This window comes from Patagioenas fasciata, unplaced genomic scaffold, assembly GCF_037038585.1.
Source record: "Patagioenas fasciata isolate bPatFas1 unplaced genomic scaffold, bPatFas1.hap1 Unplaced_6, whole genome shotgun sequence".
Lineage (NCBI taxonomy): Eukaryota > Metazoa > Chordata > Aves > Columbiformes > Columbidae > Patagioenas > Patagioenas fasciata.
Genome location: NW_027288778.1, coordinates 1,404,855 through 1,432,239, shown reverse-complemented (window position 1 = coordinate 1,432,239; position 27,385 = coordinate 1,404,855). Strand labels below are relative to the sequence as shown.

The 27,385-nt window shown below is 49.8% G+C and overlaps 1 pseudogene; it reads right to left on the bottom strand.

Annotated features, from left to right (window-relative positions):
- The window catches only part of LOC136115874 (dynein axonemal heavy chain 9-like), a 103,433-nt pseudogene that overhangs the window by 54,022 nt on the left and 22,026 nt on the right, over positions 1-27,385 (bottom strand).

Below are 27,385 nucleotides of genomic sequence, written 5' to 3'. Positions count from 1 at the left end.
AAGGCCTTTGTAAATATTCCCACAAGACTGGAAAAACAAAACAAAAACAAAGATTACAAGAGTGAAATCATAAATGGAATCAACTCCAGCAAAAAATTGATTTTATTTCCCAGCCTGTTTATTTATAGCAATTTACAGTCTATTGTGGGTATTTAGAAAAGTGCATGGAAACAGCAGGCACAACTCAATTATAATATTTATAGCTCTGCGCAGCTTGCCACTTTATCTGCTAATTGCACTTTCTCGATATATCTGTGCACCAGTTTCATTTAAAGGTCACTTGTGCTGAATTACTGATGGTCCCGTTTCCTGGGAGAGCCCATAAGCTAAATGAAATATGATCCGAGGCTACCAAAATCACTGTACCGTGCCAGACCGGCAGAGAGCAAGACTCAGCCTAATGATTCAGTGCTCTGTAGCGGCTGAAGGTTCACTATGTTTTGGGTTTATTCTGGGAGAGGATCCTGAGAAAACCAGGACAGGTCCCTCCCCGTGCCAGGGGCTGCCAGGTCGCGAGCACGCCGAGAAGAAACGACCAGGGTCCAACTATCAGCACAGCCTTGGTCTCAACTGAACAGACCAACATTTTTGAAGAATTACACATGAAATCTAACTCCAGAAAGGAAGGGAAATGCATAATGAGGCAGAGAAGATAGTTCGGGTCTCTGCCTCCTGAAGAACCTTGTGCAAATCTTAGAGAAGGAACGGGAGGAGAAGGAAAAGGCATTCAGCTTAAAGGAGTGTAGCAGGGATTTGGAGAGAGGTGATCACAGAATCCCAGCCTGGTGGGGCTGAAGGGACCTCTGCAGATCCCCCAGTCCAAGCCCTGCTCACGCAGGGTCACAGAGCAGATCACACAGGTGGGTCCAGGCGGGTTTCAATGTCTCAGAGAAGGAGACTCCACACCCGCTCTGGGCAGCCTGGGCCAGGCTCTGGCACCTCCCAGCAAACAAGTTTCTGCTCATGTTCAGATGGAGCCTCCTGTGTTTCAGTCTGTGCCCGTTGTCCCTCACCCTGGCGTTGGGCACCACTGAACAGAGTCTGGTCCATCCTCTGACAGCCACCCTGAGATATTGATCCCATTGATCAGATCCCTCTCAGCTTCTCTTCTCCAGCTCAACAGCTCCAGCTCTCTCAGTCTCTCCTCACAAGAAGGAAGCTCCAGACCCCTCAGCATCTTGGTAGCCACTGCTGGACTCTGTGCAGTTATTCCTTCTTAAACTGGGGAGCCCAGAACTGGACACAACTCCAGATGTGGCATCACCAGGGCAGAGCAGAGCGGAAGGAACGACCTCCCTTGACCTGCTGGTCATACCTCTCCTAATGCACCCCAGGTACCATTGGATTACTCTCATCCTTCAGGTTTGCTCGGGCCCTGAGCATCCCCAGCCCCATGTGACCGCACTGCAGCCGAGGTGGGAGCCATACCTTGTAGTCCATCTGCTCGGAGCAGTTAAACACGTACACCATGATGCCCAGGGCTCGCCCCAAATCTTTCGTAGTCTCCGTCTTGCCAGTGCCCGCAGGGCCTGCAGGTGCTCCGCTCATGGTCAGGTGCAGTGACTGGGTCAGGGTGATGTAACATCTTTCACAGTGAATGATGAATGAAAAAAGGAAATATGTCCAATAGGTCAACTGTGGGCTGCAGGGCAATAGCACTAGAGCATTGCACTCAGCAGAGCCTCTCCTCTGAAAAGCTGTACGTGAGCAGGGGTCATGTCTGAGCTGAAAGCCTTCTTGGCATTAATTACCACCTCTGCTCAGCTCTGTTTTCTCCAAGAGATACTCATCTTCCACCAAGGTCTGCCCAAACCTCTTCATGTCCAGCTTGTGTTCTCTCTGGATCCTCATACAACTCATGGATATTGGGCACATCTCAGGCAGTATGAGAAAAGGACAGCTTTTCTGGAAGACCTGTCACTGACAGAAACCTGCTCAGGTGGCCTATGAGTGAACCCAACTCAAAGCTGCAGCAAGTCCCAAAGTTTCTCCATCATGTTGATGATGGACACTGGGGTGGTGTCCACATGTGAGTATCTATACTACCTGTATAAGCCACAGAGGTGTAGTCAATATAGCCAACAAAACCTGATGATACCTGGGGGCTTGACGCAGCTGACTAACACAGGTGACTAGAGCCACCTGAGATGCTCTTGGTTGCTGAAATGTCACATAGGGTGGAGAGATATGACAAGGGGTCCATAGGAGACTTTTACACTTCTGGATTGGCAGCTGGAAGCCAGGTGGGACAACACAGAGTATCTCAAGTAACCCTAGGTGTCCCCACTGAGGCAACCAGGTAGATGTCTGCTTCAAGATGGGATGAAAGCTCTCTAGACTCACCAGCTTTATGGACTGTGGACATCTTGTGCACAGGAAGACACCCACAAGTGTTTTAATGTGTGAGCTGAATCCCACCCAGGGATCTGATGTACAAATTCCCCAGAGGGTACCACCAAAAACCAGATAAGAGTTAGAGCTCGACCACTGGAGTGCTGGGACATGGAGACAGAACAAGAGGGATACAGGTGTCTGAACTAAATCCATCTTTGGTTGGCATCTCTCTCTCTACCTGTGTGGCAAAGCCCAGCTGTGACATTGTGTCCCAGGGACTTACCTGTCGGTCAGCGGAGTGATCACAAGCCGAGGGGTATTGCCAAGGTATTCATAGGAGTACAGGAACTGGGCGTCACAGATGTTGGCAAAGCAGTGCCGTTCCTCATCTGACCATCTGTGCCGGAGCTGTGACAGCCAAATGAAGGCCTGGGCATTGTCCACCTGCAACACACCCACAAACACCATCACAGGAAGGCCGGGGATGCCAGACACATGCAGCTCGGGGGCCAAAATAGCGACTGCTATAAAATTTTCATGGGGGATGACTGGTCCTCACTGCAAGGCAGGTGTGGTGAGGAAGGCCGCCTCCTTGCAATGCGGTGAGAAATGTCACCTCCCCATCTCCCATCAGTAAAGGGGAGGAACCAAATTAGTGACCACATTGGTGGGAGAGGAAAAAATTAATGGCCAAGAGAAAGAGCCTTACAAAAAGACTCCTGAATAGATTTAAGAAGCAGCAAGTCATGAAGAAGGTCTCATAACGCAACCAGAGTGAGAGAAGGAGCAGAGGCCATCTAGACAAGGAAGAGGTTGCAGACAGCACCAAGGAAACAGACTGGGGACAGGTGGACAAAGACAGGCATGGCCAGCGCTCTCTGCACAACCAGCAGGCAGGTCCAGATGCATCACTTCACCCCAGGCTGGACCGAGGCACCACTGAGCCCAGCTGAGCCTTGAAGACAGAAACCCTGTGAGCAGCCTGGCTGCCTCTGAGATGACACAGATGAGGGAAGAGCCACAACCCAATACATTCAGGGCATCTTCCCACCCACCTGCAAGGCTAAACACTTGGCATGGTGTCAGGGACAGGGGAGTAGTGTGGGAGAGGTGTTGCAGGAGAAGGGAGTCCCACATAAGTCCCTGTGGCCCCACACCAGACAAAGGACGCTACAAAGAACAAAGCTTGAATGCTTTTTCTTACTTTCTAAAGTCAAAACTGAGACTGAGTCCAGCAGCCTCCCAACACACCACCATCATCCACCAGCACATGTCTTGGCACCAGGACGCAGTGCCGCGCTCTCACTCCTGGTGTGAATCTGCAGCAACTACAAGTTGGTGTTGCAGGGCCATGACACAGCACAGCTCTGCAGGCTTACAGGGGCTTTCTGCACACTTACTACAAACATTGTAGAAATAAATTTAGTCATACGTCTCCCACTGAGACCGGCAGTGATCTGAATGGCCAGTGGTTGGGCCCCCTGAAGCCCCCTCTCCAGCACCCACAGAACTGTGCTGAACTGCCAACACCAACCTTCTGTGCTATCATCTTTGCCACCACATCCCGAGCATGCACGTCGATGGTGCAAATGGTCATGATTTTCTGTCTGTCGCCCTTGGAGAGCTGCCCGATCAGCATGGTAACGAGGGTGTTCAGCTGGGTCACTTGCTTCTTGTGCTATTCCTTCATCGCATTCTCGTAGCCTTCCTCCACCCTGGCAAAGGCAATCCCAACCTCGGTTGTCCACCAGATCTGGGTGCAGCAAAGCGCCACCTAGGGAAATAGGCTGGTTCAGTATCAGGGAAAATACCAAAGCTTCCTTATGTTCAAGAGTGTCGGATCCACAGGGAGATCAAGGATGAAACATCCGTGACATGAAATTAAGTATTTTTTCATACAGTAGTCACAGCAGACAGTACAACAAGGATCTGCTCCATGACATTCATTTAAAACACCATATCAGTGATAGACACATTTAGCAGCTAGTTATAAGTAAATCAGCACCTTTCACATGCCTGACACAGCAGAGGAGGAAGAGTTGGAGACCACGAGGTTGTCAGAGGTGCATCTGAGGGGCTCTTCACTCTTATCAGGCCTCACCACTTTGCCTTCCTGCTGCACCTCTCACTGCTCTGGCTGTACAGACTGCACTGCCCAAGCCCCTGGGCTCTGTCACCCAACCAAGAGCCCCAACCAGAGCATGGAGCTCAGCCTGAAAACTCCATCAGGAGACCGCCAGGATAAAGGACAACTCATCCTCCCTCTCTCCTGGATAGCAAGGTGGAGGCCAGAAACATGCCTGTCCACAGCTGCTGAAAGAAGGGAAGGGCAGGACTGATGGGGAACCCAAGAGCTACCTTTCCACGAGCCAGCCTGAGTGGTGATAAGAAGCAGTGGCAGATACCTGGGCAGGATAGTCAAAGAGCCATTGTTCCCTTGGTTTTTCCTCATAAGCCATGACGGCTTCTGTCATCTCATCTCTCACAGTAGCCCTCATGCTGTCTAGTACATGACTGAGCCAGACTTTACCCTGGAAAAGAGATTAAATCCCAGTAACACATTTGCTCTTCTTAAGTGCCTTTGGTAATTAGTGAAGATAGGAAATGAGGCAAGCATCTCAGTTCTCTTTAGACTGGACATGAGGGAAAGGTTCTTCACCCAGAGGTGCTGGACACTGAACAGGCTCCCAGGGAGGTGTCACAGCCCCAGCCTGACAGTGTTCAAGGAGAGACTGGACAACGTCCTCAGACACACGGGGTGACCTGTGGGGTTGTCACTGCAGGGACAGGACTTGGACTCCATGATCCTGCTGGGTCCCTTCCAGCTCAGGACATTCTATGAGTTAACCAAACCTCACAGCCTCCTTCAGACTGGGTAGATTTGGCTAATTCTGGTACTGTAGGATTAGCATCTACTTCCAGACACCAAGAACAGAAGACAGATTTTTTCCTTGAACTCTAGCTACAGGAGGAACCAAAATGAACTCCGTCAATGAATAATTTGGTCAGGTGTGTTCCACCTCCAGGCCATGACAGAATCCCTGGTGGGATGTGGGCAGTCTGCCAGCAGCAGAAGAAAGATGCTGCCAAACTTGGGAACACAATTCCTGCTGAATTTCATATTTCACAGGCAAAGCCCTCAACAAGAAGACAGACTGAACGCAGCAAGCTCCATTGCTGGGGAGCTCAGTAGCCGGTATTACGTACTTTACCTTCCTGTAATAGACCATGCAGAAAGGTGAAACTACCAGGATAGATAAGCTGAGCAGTAGCTTGATTCTTACATTTCATACTTTCACTCGTGGTATGAAATAATGAAGACTTGAGAAACAGGTAAAAGGCCTTCTCCTGCCAAACACACCCGTGCAGGGGTACTATGGAATAGCTTAGTCTCTTTTCAGTCTGCATCCCCTCCCTCACCGAGGATATTTGTAGCAAGCTTTAAGACTAACCTTCAAAAGGTCTTAGAAAAAATCAAATTAAAAACCTAGTCAGAAAAATGGCACAGCTCTTTCTCTCACAGTGGACTGCGACATCCACGTCCCCCCTTAGTGAGGACCTATCCAGAGTGACACGAAAGGTTGTGGTGTAAGGAGGTACTAAATCACCACCTCTTCCAGCTTTTCTCATGCACCAAGGGAGAGCAGTGAAGCTCTGTGACGTCTTGGCAAGGGATCTCACACGAGGGGCAGGGGAGCAGACTCCACCGGACAGTTTTGATAGACAAGGACTTCCCTCTCACCTGCCCACTGCAGTCACAGGGCTCGCTGAAGCTGACGTACTCCTCCTCTCTACTGTACATTCCCAGGCCAACCTTGGTTGGCTTTTGCTCAGAGTCCAGCTGGAATTTCATCCTGGCCAAGCTGTCAAAGAGTTTGGAAAGATGACGTTGCACCTGCAAAACGGGTTGTGTAAATAAAGCAACCGAGATAGGACGAGCGGAATGAAGATCACTATACATGTCACAAGCAAAATCATGTTAACAAAATATCTTGGATATTTAGGTAGCACCACATCTTCTCAAATGTGGCCAACATACTGCCAACAAAAGCCTCTTGCTGTCTCTTGTAATACTTCCACCTATTTCTACGTAATTTAGAAAACAGACATGCCTTAATAAATCATGTTTCTCCATTGGGAAATCTTCCATACAGAGCAAAAGCATAGAAAACATTGAAACACCTCATGACTCCTACCCCAAATTTCCCTACATGTAGTGATGAGAAGTCTGTAGCCGTTTCTCCACCTCATCCTATTCTCAGCACAACGTGGAGTTTTCTTCACTATGAACTTTCCTGTTTTTCCACTACTAGAAACTGATTTTGTGCTAGTGAAATATCCTAAATTCTCTTTCATGGAGAAGAAAGATCTTTATTTCTGCCTAAGACCTATGATAAACAGCCCAGACCTCCTATAGAACAACCATGTTCACCAAAAGCACGCTTCCAGAAGGAAAAGAATAATTCAGTTCTTTCCTGTTCACCTCCATCTGAGTCTGCAAAGCCAACAGGGAGATGCTGTGGGCTCTCAACATCAGCATCTGCCTGCTGGGAGCTGAGCAGGTCACCAGCACTTCTTCCAGACCACTGCGTAACACACAACTGCATCACTGCGCGCCCCACGCCAATGAAGGTGAGATTCTCCTAGGATTGACGTCCCCACAGAAAGGGGAAGCTCCCAAAGCAGTCCCAGACAGGAGCTGCCTCTCTCAATTACAGCAGAGAGGTAGAAAAACTCCCATAGGGGAGATGAGAAATGAGGGAAAGGGACCTGGGGGTCCTGGGGACAGCAGGGTGACCATGAGCCAGCACTGGGCCCTTGTGGCCAGGAAGGCCAATGGTACCTGGGGTGGGTTAGAAGGGGGTGGTCAGTAGGTCAGAGAGGTTCTCCTGCCCCTCTGCTCTGCCCTGGGGAGACCACACCTGGAATATTGTGTCCAGTTGTGGCCCCTCAGCTCCAGAAGGACAGGGAACTGCTGGAGAGAGTCCAGCGCAGCCACCAAGATGCTGAAGGGAGTGGAGCATCTCCCGTGTGAGGAAAGGCTGAGGGAGCTGGGGCTCTGGAGCTGGAGAAGAGGAGACTGAGGGGGGACTCATTCATGTTTACAGATATATAAAGAGGGAGTGTCAGGAGGATGGAGCCAGGCTCTCCTCGGTGACAACCAGTGATAGGACAAGGGGGAATGGGTTCAAACTGGAACACAGGAGGTTCCACTTAAATTTGAGAAGAAACTTCTTCTCAGTGAGGGTGTCAGAGCCTGGCCCAGGCTGCCCAGGGAGGTTGTGGAGTCTCCTTCTCTGCAGACATTCAAACCCGCCTGGACCCCTTCCTGTGGAACCTCAGCTGGGTGTTCCTGCTCCATGGGGGGATTGCACTGGATGAGCTTTCCAGGTCCCTTCCAACCCTGACATTCTGGGATTCTGCGTGAGATGCCCAATGCTCTGATGCTTTCAGAGAAGGAAGGGTGGAGGTGGATTTGTCCATCTAATTCTGACTCACTGACTCACAAAGAACTACAACCCTCCCTCTCATGAGCTGTGCTGCAAGTGGACGCAGCTTCTCACACACATACAAGCAGGGCCAAACCCTGGGAGGTGCTAAGTGACTCTGAGAAGCACAGGGCACTCAGCATCCCCCCAGATCACAGAATCATTTTGGGTGGAAGAAACCCTCAGGATCAAGTCCAGCCATACCCTAGCTCTGGCACTAATCCATGTCCCTAAGAACCTCGTCTAAATGTCTTTTAAACCCCTCCAGGGATGGTGACTCCAGCACTGCCCTGGGCAGCCTGTTCCCATGCCCCACAGCCCTTTCTGGGAAGAATTTTTTTACAATATCCAATCTGAACCTCCCCTGGCACAACTTGAGGCCATTAAGCGTATCTTGAGGCCATAAGCTTATCTCTTTTCAAACCGTAAGTAAACCGTAGAAACTTTTTCTTACATGTAGAAGCTTCTGGTCACAAATCCCCAGCTGCCCCTTCCCAGACCCTGTCCAGTCTGGAGGGTTCGGACACAACCCCAGCACTTGCTGCGATCCTGCTGCCAGAGCCCGAACGCACCTGAATCTGCACAAGTTCAGCACCCAGTTCACGAGGATAATGTCATTGTGTATTTAATCCTCCTTTAGGAATCATCAGACTTTGAAACTACATTGGGAAGGCTGAGAGTGTATCTATGTATGATACTGCTTGACATTTACTTTGATTTTACTGCAAATACTTTTGAATAACAGAAAACACCAGGAATTTCTTCTTACTCAACAGAGCATTTCAACACAGTATCTTTGCTTCCTGTGGTTTTTTTTTCCTCTTCATTTTAAATATCAATCAACTATGTATTTATGATACTCTGTGGGCTGAAATCACCCAGCAGCAGACACAGATAGAAGCAGCGTTAAAGGTTAGAGGTAAACAACAGCATTTCCAAATACACATGCAAACCTGCTCCATTCCTGTGCTCACATCAATACTGAAAATGGTGGAAAGCCTGAAGAAAGTGAAAATACTCGCTACCAAAAGACAGAATTAGGACTTTGTTCATCATCCAACACTCGCCTTTTGCTGTGAACGTTTTGACTGGTTTTATGCACCAACCTCTGAATAAAAGATGCGTCCCAAACAAGGCCAAGCAGAGCTGTGCAGGGGTGGGTGGCAACCCAAGGAAGTCCTGCCTTGGCCACAGCCACTGTCTGACCACCAGCTGTCTTACCTCTTCCAGGCTGTGTTCTGCTCTTCCCCTGTAAACAGGCCATCCCAAAGACCTTTGCACGGGGGAAGGAAGAAGTGGCTGACTAGCAGATGTCTCCTCTGCCTAAAAACAGAGACGTCTCCAAGCCCTCGGTTGTCAACACTGTCACATTTGAATGACCGGTCTGTGGCTCTTTCAACAACAGATGCTGTTTGCTGGCATCCCAGCTTGGGGAACCAAGCTCAGCAACAAGTTTTGGCTGAGATCCTCAAGAAATGGTTTCCCCCAACCTCACTGTATCCCAGCAGAAACAAACCCACTGTTTTTATGGTATCAAGAACATAGCTCTGCTCTGTGCAGTGCTTTCAGAACCATCTGCAAGCATCACCAGGGACAGATGGGACAACATACGGTGTGCGCATTGCCTTTCAGAGACGACAGATGAAGGCCAGCAGTGAAAGAGTTATTGTTAATCCAAGTGAGGGTGGGAGAAAAGGCACTCAAGAAAGGATAAGCTACAGCTGAGTCCCTAGACAGCATCTTCCACCCTGACATTACTGACAGCTGGAAAATGTGAAGGTGACATAGTGCAAGGCTTACCAGCTGTGGGTTGGTGCCATTGGAAAGAATATCCAATAAATCTGCTGAAGAAACAAAGTAAAATCTGGGAAAGGCCAATCTTTTCATGTCCAAATATTCAGCCAAAGCCTTCTCACACAGGGACAACCTGGGGAGAAGAGCAGAAAAATAGAGCCCAGGACAGGCGGGTGAATATCCTTTAATGTGTCGTGCTACAGTTTGGGTTATCGAGCAGATTCTCCCCTCCCATGGGGAAATGCCAGACATGAGCTGAGCCTGCAGGCTGGTCCTTTACAGCATTTTCCAAATAGATAACAAAGCACATAGTAACTCATAGATCTCTCTCCACTCCCAAGGGTCAAACAGACAAAGAGTCAGAGAATCCTCACCAAAAAGCAGAAACACAGGTGGAAGAAGAGGCTAGAAAGGCTTTGCAGTCTGACTTACTGTTTTAGACAAGCTCTCAACTGCCACAGGTGATTTCACACTAGGATGAAAGTTTCCAAAACTGCTTTTATTCTAATGAGCACATTTTAAAGTCTGATTCAAACCTACTCAGCTTTTTGTGCTTGTGAAGCCTGAAAAGAAACTTGTTTGCTCCGTTCTAAAATGAATCTCTCAGTGTTTACAAGTTAAACTGCTGCTGAGCTTTCAAAGTTCATAAATAACATGCAGTTAGTCCTCTGTGGGGAACACGGGCCTTATCTGTTTAGGAAGTAAAATTAGATCTCTATTTTAAATGGATAGTTATTACTGACACAACAGCTATCACGTTAACTTGTTAGGTGTGTTCCAGGTAGAGTAGCTCATATGTTAGGTGAGAACTGTATCCATCTCTGGACATTAAGGTCTTTCTCAGGGAGTTTAGTTATACCATCTGTGAAGGGTACACACACAAAGATAATTTTGTTAATTAAAGCACATGGGATCAGCTCTGCTGCAGATATCCCTGCTTGGACTGCTAAATAGATATTTAAGACACCAAATTTGGGGTGGCAGTGAGGCCACATGTTATTAAAACCAACTGAGTGCCTAGCTTTGTATGTGTGCAAATCAATATTCAAGATAAGAGTTTGCACATACGCAAAGCCAGAATCCACCTTGGGGGCTTCAGGGTGATGGATCATGAATAAAAAGACTCAATGTGTGAATGCAAAGAACGCACAGTCCAGAAGGAAAGCCTTGGAGCACAGGTTAAACCAACTTATTAGAGCTGATCCCAGTCTCTGACAAAATCCTGGGACTGAAGTTGTACCTACCTACTCTGAATGTCCTCCAGCTGTTGGGACAGACCTGGTTTATTGGTGGCCTCAACCACATTTGGGGTTTTCTGAGTTTCATAGGCCAGTTCTTTAAAGTCCGCATCAATCCCTTCAAAGCGTTTGGAGTCCTAAAAAGCAACACAAACATGTTCATGGTAAAACATGGATTTTGTGCTAAAGGTCTCCATCCTCTGGGTGCTGTCTTTGGGTTGAGGGGAAAACCTTCTGTCCAGTGCAGACAGGGACCCCTCCACCATTCCAGAATGGCTCTTCCACTGACTTGCCTGAAACTAGTCTTCAAACAGGCACTTGCCTTCTTGTCACTGTATCCCAAAGGGGTTGTGGATAAAGTGCTCCATGCAGGAGGCAATGTCTAGGACCAACCATTTTCATGGGATTTAATTCCCCTTGGAAAACCTCATAAATCTCTCTCTCCCATGTCCAGGTGAAGTACCAAGTTTCCCTGGCTGCAGCAGCAGGAGATGCTCCCACACCGTGGAAAGGCTCCCAGCCTCATGTGAGTGCACTCCTCCCCTCCTGCTACAGCACAGGAATCCCAACACCCATCCACAAAACGGGTATGATGACTCTTGTAGAGGAGAGCCCTTCCTTGCCTTCAATGAGGGTATGGAAACCCCACGTCAGCACCGGAGGCCCACATCAACAATTATGCTCCATATCTAACAGGGACTCTGAATTTCTGGAGCTAAACACTGAAGAATAAAGCAAGCTATGTTCAAAACATCTCTGCTCCTCCCTTCTTCCCAGGTCAGGCCTCCTAAGTGAGGCGGGACACTGAACAAGTGTTCCAAGCAGTCCAGGTAACACTTCCACGCTACCCTGTGTTCAGCCCCAGGAGCAAGGCTCCATCTGGAAGGTTGAGCCCTCCCTACACTCACGCCACAGATCCAGCTCCAGGTGAGCATCCCACAGCCTGTCAGCACATCCCCCCAGCCCTGGATGCATCCTGAGGGTGCTCAGCTACAGAGACTTTGAGCTTCAGTCTTTCTTTTACGGAAGAGAAGCTGCTGACTGAGCCACCTGTGTCCCTGGAGCCAAGAGGGCCCCGTGTCCTGGTGCATCCAGCACAGCACGGCCAGCCGGGCAGGGAGGGGATTGTCCCGCTCTGCTCTGTGCTGGGGCGGCCTCACCTGCAGCATTCACTGTGTGCAGGGCTGGGGACACAGGAGAAAAGGAGATAAAGCTACTGGAGAGTGTCCAGAGGAGGGACATGAACTTGGTGAAGGGTTCGGAGGGGAAACCGTATGAGGAGCGGCTGAAGTCCCTGGGTTTGCTCAGCTGGAGCAGAGGAGACTGAGGGCAGAGCTCATGGGGCTGCAGGTTCCTCAGCAGGAGCAGGAGGGGCAGGGCTGAGCTCTTCTCTGTGACAGTGACAGAGCCCAGGGAATGGCAGAAGATGTGCCAGGGAGGGCAGTGGGACATGAGGAAAAGGTTCTTCACCCAGAGGTGCTGGACACTGAACAGGCTCCCAGGGAGGGGTCACAGCCCCAACCTGACAGTGTTCAAGGAGAGACTGGGCAACGTCCTCAGACACACGGGGTGAATTGTGGGGTGTCCTGTGCAGGGACAGGAGTTGGACTTGACAATCCTGATGGGTCCTTCCAAGTCAGGACATCCTATGGTTCTATGGTTCATACCACTGCCAGACAGCTACTGAGATGCAGACAGCTGCCCAGCAGGATGCAAATGTAAATCATGATGCAATTTCATACATGACATTAGATAGCTCCTGGATATTAAGAGCTTGCTGGCACATGGTACAGCCTCAGGGCACTGGTTATCAGCACCTGTATATATTGCCCAGTGAGCGAGGTGTGCCCAGAATCATAGAATCATTTAGCTGGAGGAGACCATTGAGATCACTGAGTCCAACCATAACCTAAATCTAGTACTAAACCATGTTCCTCATCTATACATCTTCCAGGGATGGTGACTCCAGCACTGCCCTGGGCAGCCTGTTCCAATGCCCCACAGCCCTTTGGGGAAGAAATTGTTCCCCAGATCCAACCTCAGCCTCCCCTGGCGCAACTTGAGGCCATTTCCTCTGCTCCTGGCGCTTGTTCCTGGGGAGCAGAGCCCGACCCCCCCTGGCTCCAAGCTCCCTTCAGGCAGTTCAGAGATCAGAAGGTCTCCCCTCAGCTCCTGTTCTCCAGCTGAATCCCCCAGGTCCCTCAGCCGCTCCCATCACACTTGTGCTCCAGCCCCTCACCAGCTCCATTCCCTTCTCTCAACTTGCTCCAGCACCACAAGGGCTTTCTTGGTGTGAGGGGCCAAAAACTGCCCCCAGGACACTCAGCACAGCGTGCTCTCTGAAGCAGATGGAGGAACAGTCCAAGCAGAGCAGAGTGCAGGGCTGGAGACAGAACAGTGTGTTGTCCAGGGGTCAATGGGCTGCGCACATCCCCTCGTGGGTGTTCGTCCCACAGTGGTGCTGTCAGCGATGCTGCTCGTGAACAGGGACGGGGGTCACACAGCCAACTGTGGGTCACTCGTGAGTGAAAGGCAGGTTCCTCCACAGGGCTGCGAGTGGTCCAGCGGGGCCAGGAACAAGCTTGGAAGATTTTCTAAATAATCAAGAGAATAGGGAATAAGACTGGAAGCTGGACTCAAAGACAGCCCTGAGGAGGTCACAACCCTGAGGAGGGCATCAATGACAACTCTGCTCAATTTTCTGAAGCTGAAGTGGGAGAAGAGCTGCTCTCCTGCTGCACCAGCACTGGAGGCAGGGAAGCGGATACTGCAAAGCTGCCTGGTCCAGCTCTGATTTGACAATTTGCACCATCTGAGTAATTATCTCCGTCTTCTCCCCTCCAAGGAAAGAGGGAACATGCCTGTATCACTGAAGGAAGCCAGCAGCCTCCTGCTCAGCCTCCAGGAACTCTGCATCTGCTGTGCAATGGTGGAGGGGAGGAAAAACAGTTTCTCAGCAGGGTTCAGGCACAACCAACAGTACAAAAACAGCCTGGGGCAACACTGGGGAAACTGCTGTAGCATTAAGGGAGCCTCCAAGAAAGCAATGCAGCAAGAGAACAGTCCTGCTTGGGGGAACACGGCAATATAGACAACCTTCTTCTGTGTAATGGAGGCTCTTCTTCAACGCTTTCCACACAGGAAAAATAGGATTTGGGATTTCATACCTTAGGAAGCTGTGCCCGTGTATCTTCTGAGCCTATGAATATGCTCTCCAAGTGAGACCACGTACGCTGCACTTCGAACCAGAGAGAAATGACGGAATCTGTTGTGGACAGCTTCCTCTGCCATATGGACACTTCCTCCAAGAAGAAAGCAATACATTTGGATGTCATTAAATTCTGCAGCTGCACCTGGTTGTCTTCTAAAGTTTCTATGAGTTCCTCGTCTGACTTCAGCAACGGGATGTTCGTCCGGGGGTGAGGCTCATACTGAAACTCCATGGTGCTCCAAGTCATTTTTAGCTCCTTCAGGACTTTCTCCATACTCATTTCTCGTACCGCTTTGTCCACAATGCCACGAACCTCATCCTCAAAGTTATGGAGGTTGAGCTTCAGGAGGTCAGCCAGCGTGGTGTCCGAGTCCATCACAAACCTCACACCCGTCACCTGCATCAGCTGATTCCAGTGCCTTTCCCTAATGGCGGGATTTTGAAGTTCTGCCACAGCTTTCAGGGCCGTCAGCATGTTCTTCACCTTGCTGTCCAGCCCAGTGAAAGCATCCCACGCCCTCACCTCCTTATCCAAATTCCGAATCTCTCTTGCAAACTTTTTACACTCCAGATCCATGTTTTCCACGTTAATATCCGCCCATTTGGTGGTCTGCCAGTCATCAAGGCAAGTGCCCACAAGGGAGATCATAGCCCAGAGCTCTTTGAGAAGACACAGCTCCTTTCGGCACTGCTTCAGTTGTTTATAGTCTGGCACTATGACTTCAAACAGACCAGCTGATTCATAAATCGAGGTCATGGCTGACTCCATTTGTTTAATCTCAATGTGCTTTGTATCCAGCAGTTGATAAGGCTTTTTGGTGTCAAACCTAGAAAGAAATGTTTATTCTTCATAAGTGATATTGTAACAACTTCTAAAGAAAACATAAAACAAATGGTGCCTCTGAGACACAAAGCAGACATGATACATCTATAGTACCCATTGATGGTGCAGCCACATGGCACTGCTGACAACCCCTTTAAGCAATATTGTGCACTCAGCATCCAGATTGAATCTCTTGCTAACACCTTACAGTGTTTGCAGGGACAAAACACCCAGGGCATAACAGATACAACACCGTGAGCAGGTAGGAAATGTATGCAAGGGTTCAAGAACACATCCTCAGGACACTCCGAGATGATCCCATGAAGCTTTTCTTCCTCAGGGCTTCTCTGATGTTATAATTTCACTGTACCTGAATGGTGCTTCTTTCCGAAATCGCTCTCTGAACCTGTGTTGCTCAACATCAAACGCCGCACAGCTCTTGCGCACAACTGTCATTTCGTCCGCCTGCAGAGGAGCCACACGCTGCTTCACAGCTATCGCCAGCTTCTTTATATTGTTCCATTTTTCTGGCAGCTCCTGCAAGCAAAATTTAAATGACGGTAGGCAGTATTTGCTATTTGATATAAGATGTGACTGATCTGTTTATGGACAATCACAGAACAGGAAAAGCAACAGATTCCATGCCTAAAACTGCAAGGAAGTTTTGTTGTGATGCAAAAGCTAAACACAATTTGGGATAAAACTTATCAGTTATCCACAATTTTGAAGACGAATGAAGACTGAGACTTTAAAACTGACTGCTCTGATTGCAAAAACATGTTAAATAACTTCAGAAGAAGGGTCCCAGACCAGATCCTGGGCTCCCAGGATGGCTCGGTGGTTGAGAGAGCACAGTTCTCCTGACACCGAGCCCAGCGGGACCCAGAGCTGGCTGGAGGCAGGAGGGTGGGCTGAGGATGCAAGTTCATCAGATCGTCCGGCTTCCCAGGGCTAATTAAGAAACAGAGCCTGGGAAATTTCCAGCCAGCTCTTAGAGCAGAAGATATTATGCCAGAAGGACTTCTACAGAGCTTTCTGGGGCAAATCCCTCCAGCCTGCCTGTATAATATTAGTACTAAATCAGACAGTTTCTTTCTCAGGACTGCATCCAAGCTGCTGGTGCACAGCACTGCTAACAATCCACCCTTTGCACCTGGGATTTTATTTAGAAAGAGATTTGATTTCTTCTCTTCTCACTAGACTTCTCGAGCCAAATCCTCACCCCAGACAGTGACACCAGCCAGGGCTCTGCTGTCCTCAAGTCCCACAGCTTTGCTCTCCCACTTCCCCAGGTACTGTGCCAGCCTACAGGAAAGACTTTGGGCTTCTTTTCATCCCAGTGCACATAGTTGAGAAGACTAATGGAGATGCACCAACACTATGCAAAGAAGCGAAATAACCTGGAGGCAGCAGAGGCGGCCAGAGCAGGGCCAGTCCCTCCTGAGGGGTCTCTTTCTGGCACTTCATGTTCCAGTCTCTGTAGAAATCACTATCCATGACCATAGCAGGGCACACATGGAGCTGCTTCCTTGTCCTTCTCATACAAACTATCAGCTCCAGCCCATCCATCTTCATGGCCATGGAGGGAGCGGTACCTGGAGGAACTTACTTTGGTTTTCCTACTGTGTACAGCAGTGAATGAATTATTCAACTATGTGTTGCTGTCACTTGCCAGAAAGAACGAAACTGTTTTGTTATCTCCTCCATCTGAATGGCTGCCCTGCATACCTCATTTCTTCTGTCAGAAAAATAAATCAGTTGTTCAAATCTACACGCACAAACAGGCACCAAGCAAGCAGCTCTTGGGCAGAGGAATCAGCAGAGCTGGGTTCCCCATAGCACCACTTTTTATGCTGAACTGAAGCTGCTGTAGCAGCCAAAACATTCATTTAATGCAGCTCTTCTGTTTTTCAGGGTGTCTGTAGGAATCCAGTTATCTTTAGGACCCTTACCCGTGTCAGATTTGGTGATACAACCATCCGTGGATCACGGCTGCACCAGCAGAAAACTGGGGGATTGCTAAACCCCGCTCAGGTCCCATCCAAGCCTGCAGCAGAGGGAGGAACTTCTCCCCAAAAAGCTCTGCCTTAAACCTGGTGTCCTACACAGAGCCCTCTGCACACAACGCCCCGTGACTAAGGGGTATCCATCAGTATGCAGCCACACGCTCCTCCACCGTAACATGGTGACTGCTGCCAGTTCCCCAAGGCTGGCTGGGCATCCCACAGGCTTTTCCAACCTTCACCTCATGGTCCCCTGTCCAGAAATGAGAAGAATTCCCCAAAGAAAAATTGATTCATCAGGGCCAGATGTGGAAAGGTGCTGAAATACCTTCATAACGTGCTCCCAGTGATGTCCTTTGGGTCAAGCAGATTGGGTGTTATAGACCTAGTGGAGGACTGAAGTCCTATGAGAAGGCGACTCCTCTGCCAACATTATCCTTCCCATCTCCACAGTTGCCAAGAACTGGCTTATTTAAAAATAATTATAATTCAAACTAATTAACAGATGTATTTGAAAATGCATTAATTTTTTTCAAGAGTAATCGCTGAGAGTTGGAGCAGGCAATTCTATGTTTTTCATACATAACAAAAGGCTTAATCTCTGCTTTAAAAGAAAAACCTCAATATAACTCCAAAATTTAGAGCTATTAAGGCACATCCCACAATAGTAAAATACTATCCACTGAGGCCCTCTAATGACAGGGAGTGGGGCTTTAAATATTCCTGCAATGCTCTTAAGCTCATACTCTTTGACGCTGGCTACTTGGCAAACCGCCGTGTCCACCGCAGCTTTTCACCCACCTCCAGTTGCTTATAGACTTCCTCCGGCAGCTCTTGCTCATACGTCTTCAGCAGTTCGACGGTTTGCTTCAGGGGCTCGAACATGGCACCGGTGACACTGTGCCTTTCCTTAACGGCCAGGAGATGCCCCATGATCTCCACCAAACCATCATAATCGCCTTTTTCAACCTTTTTGCTCAAACCTTTGTCAGCAGTTTTTATGAACTCGTCCAGGTCAGACAAGCTGTAGAACACAAAACAGGAAAGCACCAAATGAGAGCAGTTCCTACCGGAATCATCCAGGCAGCTGGACGGGCACGGAGAGGGAAAGGCCTGGCTAACTCTGCCCATCACATGGCAACATGCTGAGGGCATCAGAACCACAGTTCATGCTCACAGGGATCCATAGATGTGGTACAGCTTCCTGTGAGGAACGGATAAATGGGTTGGGACTTCACAGGTTGGAGAAAAGGCATTTGAGGAGCACAAGTCTTACGAGGAGCAGCTGAGGGAGCTGGGGCTGTTCAGCCTGGAGAACAGGAGATGAGGGGAGACCTGATCTCTGCAACTGTCTGAAAGGAGGTTGGAGCATGGAGGGGGTTGGTCTCTTCTCTCAGGTAGCAAGTGATAAGATAAAATGGCCTCAAATTTCTCCAGGGGAGGTTCAGATTGGGTATTAGGAAAAAAATTATTCACAGAAATGGCTGTCGGGCCTTGGAACAGGCTGCCCTGGGCAGTGGTGGAGTCACCATCCCTGGAGGGGTTGGATAGACATACAGATGAGGTTCTCAGGGACATGGGGTAGTGCCAGAGTTAGGTTATGGTTGGACTCTGTGATCTTGATGGTCTCTTCCAACCAAACAGATTCTATGACTCTATCCTATGATTCTATAAGGGAGACCTGTGAGCTCGGGTCTGTGGTCTGAAGAGAGTGAATTTGAAAGGACAGTTTTCATGCCATCTCTTCCAATACAAGAATTCAACAAATGAACCTGGTAGGTTGTAAAGCTACAACAAACAGGGATTCTTCTTCGCACGCTGCCTTATTTCAGAGGGTAAGTCTCTGCTGCAGAAGGATGCAGATGTTAAAAATTCACAGCGGTTCAGAAAAGCAACCGAACATTTGTGGGAGAAAAAAAAATCCATCCAGGTCTTTAGATACAAAGGTACAACCCATGACTCTCAAAGTCCTCAGGTATGAATGGTTAGAGACAAGGAGACTATTTGGGGGAAGTTTCCCTACCTGCTTCTTGATCTCACCAGCTGCTGGACACTGTTAGCAGAGCTTGAGGGGCTCCTGGATCTTTGGTCCTTTCCATTCTTCCCTTCTCAAAACGCTTACTTTTGAAGTGCCCGCTTAAATTCTGTGGATGCTGCTGGACCAAAACATAGCCCTAAACACTTCACCTATTAAAGACTAAACTGCTGAGTCAGGAGCTCTTAATAAGAACTCCTAAATGCCTGTTCTAACCTATGCAAAAACCTCTTTGCACAGGAATTATCGTGCTGAAAAGAACACAAGAGATCACAGCAGCCACCACACGCAGCAGCCTTCACTAGTACATATGGCTGTAAATATTTCTTCGTAAGCATCCAAGCCCTGTGGCATCCTTCAGCTGCTACTACTCAAATAAATCACCTAACACATCATCCTGCAGAGACCAGGCGGCTGAGCAGCTATTCAGAGCAGGGAACACATGTTAATTCGAAACTTACATCCAAAGCTCCTCCTTTTTGTAACCTTGAAACTGCCTCCCCATGACTGCTCATGCCAGGCAACCCAAATTACTTTTTTTACAAAGAGTGCACTCAAAAGAGCACTGCATTTAGAAACGGAGCAAGTATCTCATGGCATTAATGCAGCTTTACTGATGGCAAATTCAACAAAATAAGCATAGAGCCCTAGAAGAGATTAGATTAGTTGGACCAGGATGAACAGACAAACAGACATCCTGTCCAACACCACACAGTAGGTCGTAGGAGCATCAGCTCGCAGGATGTCGATGGTACCGAGTTCGTGGAACTGTTTGCACTTTACACACTCAGCTGGACCAGCTGCTCCCAGCAGAGACGAGGGGATGAAAGTTAGCAGAGATGCGATGGAGCTGGCAGGGGGTGTGTGCCCCCTCCTCTTGCTCCTGTATTAGCCTTTTGCTTATCAGTGTGAAATGATAAAGCCCAGCCAACACAAGAGAAACCCACTTTGGTTCTGGGAAGAAGAGGTAGAACGGTTCCTACCTGTGCATGACGTGGTCCATGAGATGCTGCTTGAACACCAAGCTCCACCGTTTAATCACATTCAGCAGAGACGCTTTGAAAGGCCGAGCATCAACTTTCATCCAACTCTGGAAAATGCTGATGGGCTCGATGCGATTCACCTCCTCATAGATCTTCTCGTAGGAGTCAATCTGCTCTCGGAACTGCTGCAGCGTGGGAGGTGACTCAGGGACCCCGTTCTCTGCATGGGCCTCGATTTCTGCCGCGTGAGAATGTGCCCGTAGAGGAGGAACTGGCGGAAGAACTCCTTTCTGTCCTCCCCGTACAGGTAGGAGTAGTGGTCGAAGGCACTGCGGTAATCACAGCAGGCCGCCATCACGGCCTGCACACGCCCCATCAGCTCATGGCGCATGTCGGCCAGGTCAGCCATGTCCTCCATGTCAGCCTGGAGAGAAGAGGAGAGGAGCTCGCAGTGATGCGGGGGCAGCGTGGCACCTCCTCACTGCCACACAGCGTGAGGGAGCTCCACAGCCACGGACCTGGTAGTGGAGGAAGCCGCTGTGCTCAGCCAGCCTGGGCACCAGCGATGAGATCCGGTAGATGTCGTTGAGAAGACCTTCCACCACGTCCTAGAAGCCATCGTTTGTGCCAGGGTCCAAGGAGGGTTGAAATATCAAATCTGGGATCACCAAATCCAGCTGCACCTCAAACAGGGGAGGAAGCCCTGCCTTGGGATCTGGTAGGGAAGAACAGAGGTGCCAGGTTATTTTTGAAGGGGAGAAAAGTGATCTAGAGCCACCACTAACATCCCACCACAAGACACACACATGCCCCACAGGGACACCAGGCAGGTGGGACACCCACTCGCTGGGTCCAGTGACATTGTGTCTGCATACAACGCAGAGGGGAGGCTGCCAAACCAGCTGGTGTTCTGGTACCCACAGGAGATACTGGAGAACAGATGAGACACAAGTGATTTAAGGACCGGAAAAATGCTGTGGAGGGAAGCCTTAAAGAGACCAGGCTCTTCAGCTAATCAAAAGGGAGTCTGAGAGCTGAACAATTACAGCGCATAAGTACTTAAAGAGGAGAAAAACAACAGGAACCAAGAGGCTCTTTAATTTAGTGGAGAAAGGCATGAAAAAATAAAACACCAACTGGTTTCACAAATGTGAAATTCTGTGCTTGTTTTTAACAAGATGGTGAGGAACTGGATGCAATTCTCCAGCTCAGTGTGCCTCCACATCCAGGAGGGAAGCGTTCTGAAGATGTGCTTTAGCTGGACACAGCTGCTCTCAGCAGAGTGACCCTCCGTGGCAGCCTTAGGCAGGAGCTCTGCTTTGGTGACCCCTCTCCTCACTCCTCAGTGATGGAGGTTTTTCTTTCATGTCTTTCATCCACAGAACCAACTCTTGAGACTCTCCACAAACGAAAGGTTGTGTCACCTTGATGCTTTGTGCATGGGAGGTCAGGAGATGGCTGATGCCCAAGAACAGACTTGGAATGATGCCTCAATTTTGTCTGTTCACAAATCCCAGCAAATGGTGCACAGTCATCTCTGTCCCTTCCCTTGAGCAAGGCTTTGCTCCAGTGACCAGGGGACAGAGTTACCCTCTGAGTCTGGAGGCTCCTCCAGCACTTGCTGTAGACAATGCAAGAGGCAGAGTAGAAAGACCACCACAAGTCAAAGCACAAAACAGAAACTTCCTTTTGGTGAGACTGAAGATGGTATCACGGCCAGAGCTGAGGAACCAGCAGTTACCTGTGTTTTCGAGGAGGTACTTGAGTGAGCACTCAATGGCAGTGAAGAATCCATCCAGAACTATCTCATCCACGTAATCCACATAGGCCTTCCAGATGTCAGATGCTGGGTCTGCAAGTAAGAGGCTCTGGTTTTCCTGGAAGAAAAAGACGACACTTTGAAATACAGCGGGGCTGAGTCTGTCCTACAAGAGCTGCCCACAGCTGAGGACTCATGGCAATGAGCACACAGGTACCAGCCCTGCGGGGGGTGAGAAACCAGACAGACGGATGTTGCTGCTGGTAGCATGGCCACAATTTTCTCCTTCTGTCAAGGGCTGCTTTGTCATCTGAAGCAACTCAAAATAATCACAAGGTAAAAATGGAGTGCGTGAGAGACTTAGCAGCCCTGCAACCTTCTCCTCCCTCTTCTCTGAGGCCAAAGGGCTCAAGGGTGCTTTGCAGACCTGGGCCAAAGGCTCATCCCAATGCATGAAGCCTCAGTCCTTGTGGCCTGTATAATGTTACCTTGGGTGGATGAGTCCTTCCAAGTGGACTGCTTACACCTCTGCCCTACAAATGGTCATCTCAAAACAAGAGAACTTTAAAATTCAGAAAAGGGTTTTTAAATAAACCAAGTGAAAATAGTTAAAGATTGGGATCAGAAGACAAAGGGTTGGCTTACAGCCTCCCTTCTCAGCTTATTGCGTTCCTTACCTCCAGGCAAGTTCACAGTCAGGAAATTCACGGTTTTCTAGGCCACAGAATGGCCCCATCCTTCTTGCGTCTCCTCTTCCACACCCACAAGACCAGCCTGGGTATCCATCCCCTGCACCTCCCAGGCTCTGCCGTGATCCTGTTCCGGCCTTGCTATGCCCTCTGAGGGCTCTTTCTCCTAAGCCTGCCAGGGGCTCTCAACACAGGCACGGGCTCAAAAAAAACGTAAGGTCCAGCTTGCAGTCTGCTGCCAGGGGTTCAAAGCTGGCTGTATTTCATCTCTGGGGACACAGGAGAGGGTGCCATTCCCAGTGGCATGGCAGCTTGGCACACATGAGATCATAGAATCATTCTGGTTGGAAGAGACCCTCAAGATCATCGAATCCAACCATAACCTAACTCCACCACTAACCCATGTCCCTAAGAACCCCATCTGTACATTTGTTAACACCTCCAGGGATGTGACTCCCACCACTGCTCTGGGCAGCCTATTCCAAAGCTTCACAATCCTCTCTGTGAATTATTTTTTCCTAATATCCAATCTGAACTTTCCTTGGTGCAACTTGAGGCCACTTCCTCTCATCCTATCTCTTACTACTTGGGAGAAGAGACCAACCCCCTCCATGCTCCAACCTCCTTTCAGACAGTTGCAGAGAGCAAGAAGGTCTGGCCTCAGCCTCCTCAAGATAGAGTGGCATTGCCAACTGGGCTTGAGTCAACCCAGAGTTGCTGCTCCCCAACTTTACACATCAACGCTGAGTGATTAAACTGTTAACAGAGCAAGCCAGGGCTCTGGTGCCTTGCAGACTCACCTCCACATTTTGCTGACACAAGAGAAAGGGGAACTTCACAGGACTGAACACTATGGGAATGCCCATTTGAAAGCACCACCCCCTCTTCACCGTCCCATGCCCTTGTATTTGACAATGCCCCCTTGTCACTGGTGTTCTACTGAACCTTTACTCCAGAGGCCTCATCCTGGTGCAAAAGGGCAATGCAAGCCAGCATCTCACTGTCCTGCCTGTGCTTGTGGGTGCACGTACCCAAACTCTCTGTGCTCTTCTCTCAGCAGCCTCAAGACTCCCCTGCTCAAAAGAAGACCTGAACACCCAAGGGAAACACAGCAGACCAGCTCTTGGCCCCTTTGCTGCTGTTCCTCCAGGTTTGACCAGCACAGCAGGACAGAGGCATGGGGACATCCTATTTTGGGCCACGGTGCCTTTCCCTCCCCAGGACCTTCATGCTGCTTTGCAGTTGGTCCTGCCCTGTGAGCCACCAGAGCAGCGGTGCCAGCCCTTCTGCCTTGGCCACAGCCCCATGTTCTCTCCGGTCAATTTAGGAAGTGTTCCCATCTTTTGGGTGTAGCTGGAGGTGGTTGAGCCTGTCACAGCTGTAGCAGCAGGACAACGTGGGCATAGTAAAATCCTCGCCGTGGGTTCAGAGGGTACAGAAGTGGGTCAGAAGCCCAAGGCTGAGTGCAGACAGTGAAGTAAGGTGAGCAACAAGGGCTCAGTGTCCCAGAGAGGGTCAGCCCAGTCTCTCCAGAGTCCAAGGCCAGATGGTGACCCTCAGGAGTGGGCTGGACCTAAAATCCATCTGCCTTCCAGCCAAGGTGCTGTCCCTGACACGCTAAAACCTCTGGGCAGGTGAGGCGCAGAGATTTGGGCTTTCTCCTGCTCTGCAAAGAGGACTCTCAGCTCTGGCAAAGCCACTGGAAAAAACCCAGGGTTCAGACAGCAGCTTTTTTCTTGTTACTCAGCTTCTCCCTGGACTGACAGCGTCACCTCCTGCTCCCACAGAGGAACAACAAGCCTAAAGCAGAAAGGTCAGCCACAGCCAGCTGCCTCTCCATTTTAAGGTGAATATTTCGGAGGAGTTTTTCCTCTGAGCAGGATCCCAAAGCCTGATGCACGACTCCCCTCTAGTGGCTTCACAAGAACCAGGACTGGGAGCCAGACTGGGCTGCATCGGCTCCCACTCCTGCTCCAAACTCGGTGCCTGGTCAGCAGCCCCGCACACTCAGCTGTACCAGCTCACCCATCAAAGTATTCCTTAATCAACAACAGGTAAGTTTTTCAAATGAGTTAAGGGAGTTAATTTTAAGGTGAAGCAGCTCTGGACATTTTCACCAGAGCGGAGAGACACCCAGAGCCTATGAAGAGTCAACAAACCCCTGGAGAAGGTCCCCCCTCACCTTCACCAGCAGATGAATCCTCTGCCCTGACTCTCGGACAAGGCTGTAACGCCGTTCCAGGCGGCCCTGACAGTCCTCCAGGCTCAGCAGCGATTCTCTTTTACAATCTCTTCTCACAAATATGGGCGACGCCCACGATCCCACGATGGTCTGGATCTCCTCAACATTGTTTTTGGCTTTCTGTATCCTCTGCTCGAGGTCATGGACATCATCCATCACCATGGAGATGTGATCCCAGACACCTGGTAAAAAATGAGATGATTGACTACTTTTTTTCAGAGCTGCATGGCCAAGCTCTTGTGCACTCTCCATAAGACTTTTCCCCCACGGTTTCATGTATTTCTCACCCATCATTAACACAAGAGACTTACCACCTCAACCAAAAGAGTCACTTCTAGCTCCCTCCTACCCCAACAATCCATGGTACAGCTGCAGCCTCTGTTTTCTGCCAGGAGCACCAGCACCGTGGGGACGTCTGACACTTCCCCCTTTCCCGTACCCAGATTTAATCTGCTACCAGAGAGAGAACAAGGACAACAGGCTGAGTGTTCCTGCCACTGTCACTAGAGCAGGGACCCACAGCCCCACAAACACAGGCTGTGACAGCCCAAGGTACCAGCGAGGGCTGCATTTAGATTCAGGGAACTTCATCTGCAGGAAAGTCCCTTCATCTTTGTTGTGCAATGGAGAAAGAGTTTTTCAGCATGAGGAATTCTGCTTTGCAAGTTCCCAAGGGAGGACACTTGTTCCTGTTCATACCACAAGCCTGATGACAGAAATATATATTCCAACAGCGAGCAGTTTGCTTTCACCAAGAGGAAACAAATTGTCTTCCTCCATTCTGCTTTGCAGTTAAAACTGATCAAGCAAGAACACTGGTTAAATCATCCCAAAGTCACGGTGCACAAACCTCACCACTAACCACAGTATTTCATCCGGCTGGAAAGGATAACGAGGTGGCCCTGGCCCCCACCGGGAGAAGTCTGTCCCAAGCCAGATGGCTGGGCCAAGGGGTCCCAGTCCCTGCACAACTCAGGGAGAAAGCAGTGCCTTGGGGACACAGGGACATGACCACACAGTGGGTCACTTGGGCTGGCACGGGCAGGGAGCAGACTCTTCAACCCCAGCCTTGCCAGCTCTCACAAACCCCAATCTTGCCGTTTCCTCAGCATCACTGCTTACAGGGCAGCCTCTCTTCCCCAAAAGCCCAGAGGGAAGCTGAAGGGATCAGGATCCTGTCCCCAGCCCAAGCAGATCAAGGTAAGATGGGAAGGAGCAGGCAGGCTGGGGGCTGCCCTTTGTCTCCCCAGTGCTGGCTCTGCTGGAGAGTCCCCTGCCCTGCTGTGAACTGTCACTGGGAACCAGGTGATGGAGGCTGGGGACATGGGAGGAATCTGATGAGACCCAAGTGAGCAGGTTAACCATGAGCAATGTGCCCTGTGGCCAAGAAGGTTGATGGTACCTGGGCTGCGTGAGTAGGAGTGTGGCCAGCAGGTCGAGGGAGGTGAATCCTCCCCCTCTGCTCTGCACTCGTGAGGCCCCATCTGAGTGGTGTGTCCAGTTCTGGGCACCCCAGTTTAAGAAGGACAAGGAATTACTGGGGAGAGCCCAGCGGTGGCTACCAAGATGCTGAGGGGTCTAGAGCATTTTTCTTCTGAGGAAAGGCTGAGAGAGCTGGGGCTGTTGAGCTGGAGAAGAGAAGCTGAGAGGGATCTGATCAATGGGATCAATATCTCAGGGTGGCTGTCAGAGGATGGACCAGACTCTGTTCAGTGGTGCCCAGCACCAGGGTGAGGGGCAACGGGTACAGACTGAAACACAGGAGGCTCCATCTGAACATGAGCAGAAACTTGTTTGCTGGGAGGTGCCAGAGCCTGGCCCAGGCTGCCCAGAGCGGGTGTGGAGTCTCCTTCTCTGAGACATTGAAACCCGCCTGGACCCACCTGTGTGATCTGCTCTGTGACCCTGCGTGAGCAGGGGGGTTGGACTGGGAGATCTCCAGAGGTCTCTTCAGCCCTCACCAGTCTGGGATTCTGCGAAATCCTGTACGGCCTCTTTTGCCCTAACACAGAGCTAGCTCACCCTCCATCTTCCAGTTGAGTGTTTCTTCTGCCTTCTTCAGCTTCAAGTTAATATCCCACAGCTGCTCCTGTATGAGAGGGTATTCGACCTCCAGGACTGTCTTCAGGACCTTGTTGTATCTGTTCACCATCAGCTCCAAGTTGGCCGCCAGCTGCCGGTATGACTCCCTGGAGGAATAGATTTCTGCTGCCGTGGGTGGGATGGCTCCCAGCCGGCTGCCAGACAGGTAGCTCAGCTCCCTCAGCACCGACACCAGCTGCAGAAACAAGGCAGAGAGCTGAATGTGAGACAATCCTCCCCATTCACCTGGTAGACACCCTCCCGTCAATTCTGGGGATCTTAGGGGGTTCCTGCTGTTTTATTCACAAAGCAGTACGCTCTGAGAAGGGCCTGGACACCTCCTAGTCCAGACCATCTCCCTCCCATTGATCTTTGCCTCTGATTTGCTTCCCAATCAAAGACATATAGCTCTGCTAACTACCCAGCCAGCAAACCCTGTGCAGCCTCTAAAAGCCATGATGATCTCTGGTCTTCTCAGCTATCCTCATCAATACAGTCTTTCAGCAATACTGTGCCTGCAGGAGGAGGCACAACCAAAAGCATCTTTGAGTTGTGATGGAACGGGATTGAGTGGGTTATTAAACTATAAACCCAAGTAGAAGTGAGTCCCTGCAACAAACGGAGCAGCAAGGTCTTCCAACGCAATATATCACTTCTAAGACAAAAAAAAAAAATCTTTGCTCAGTTTAGTGGCTTGTGAGAG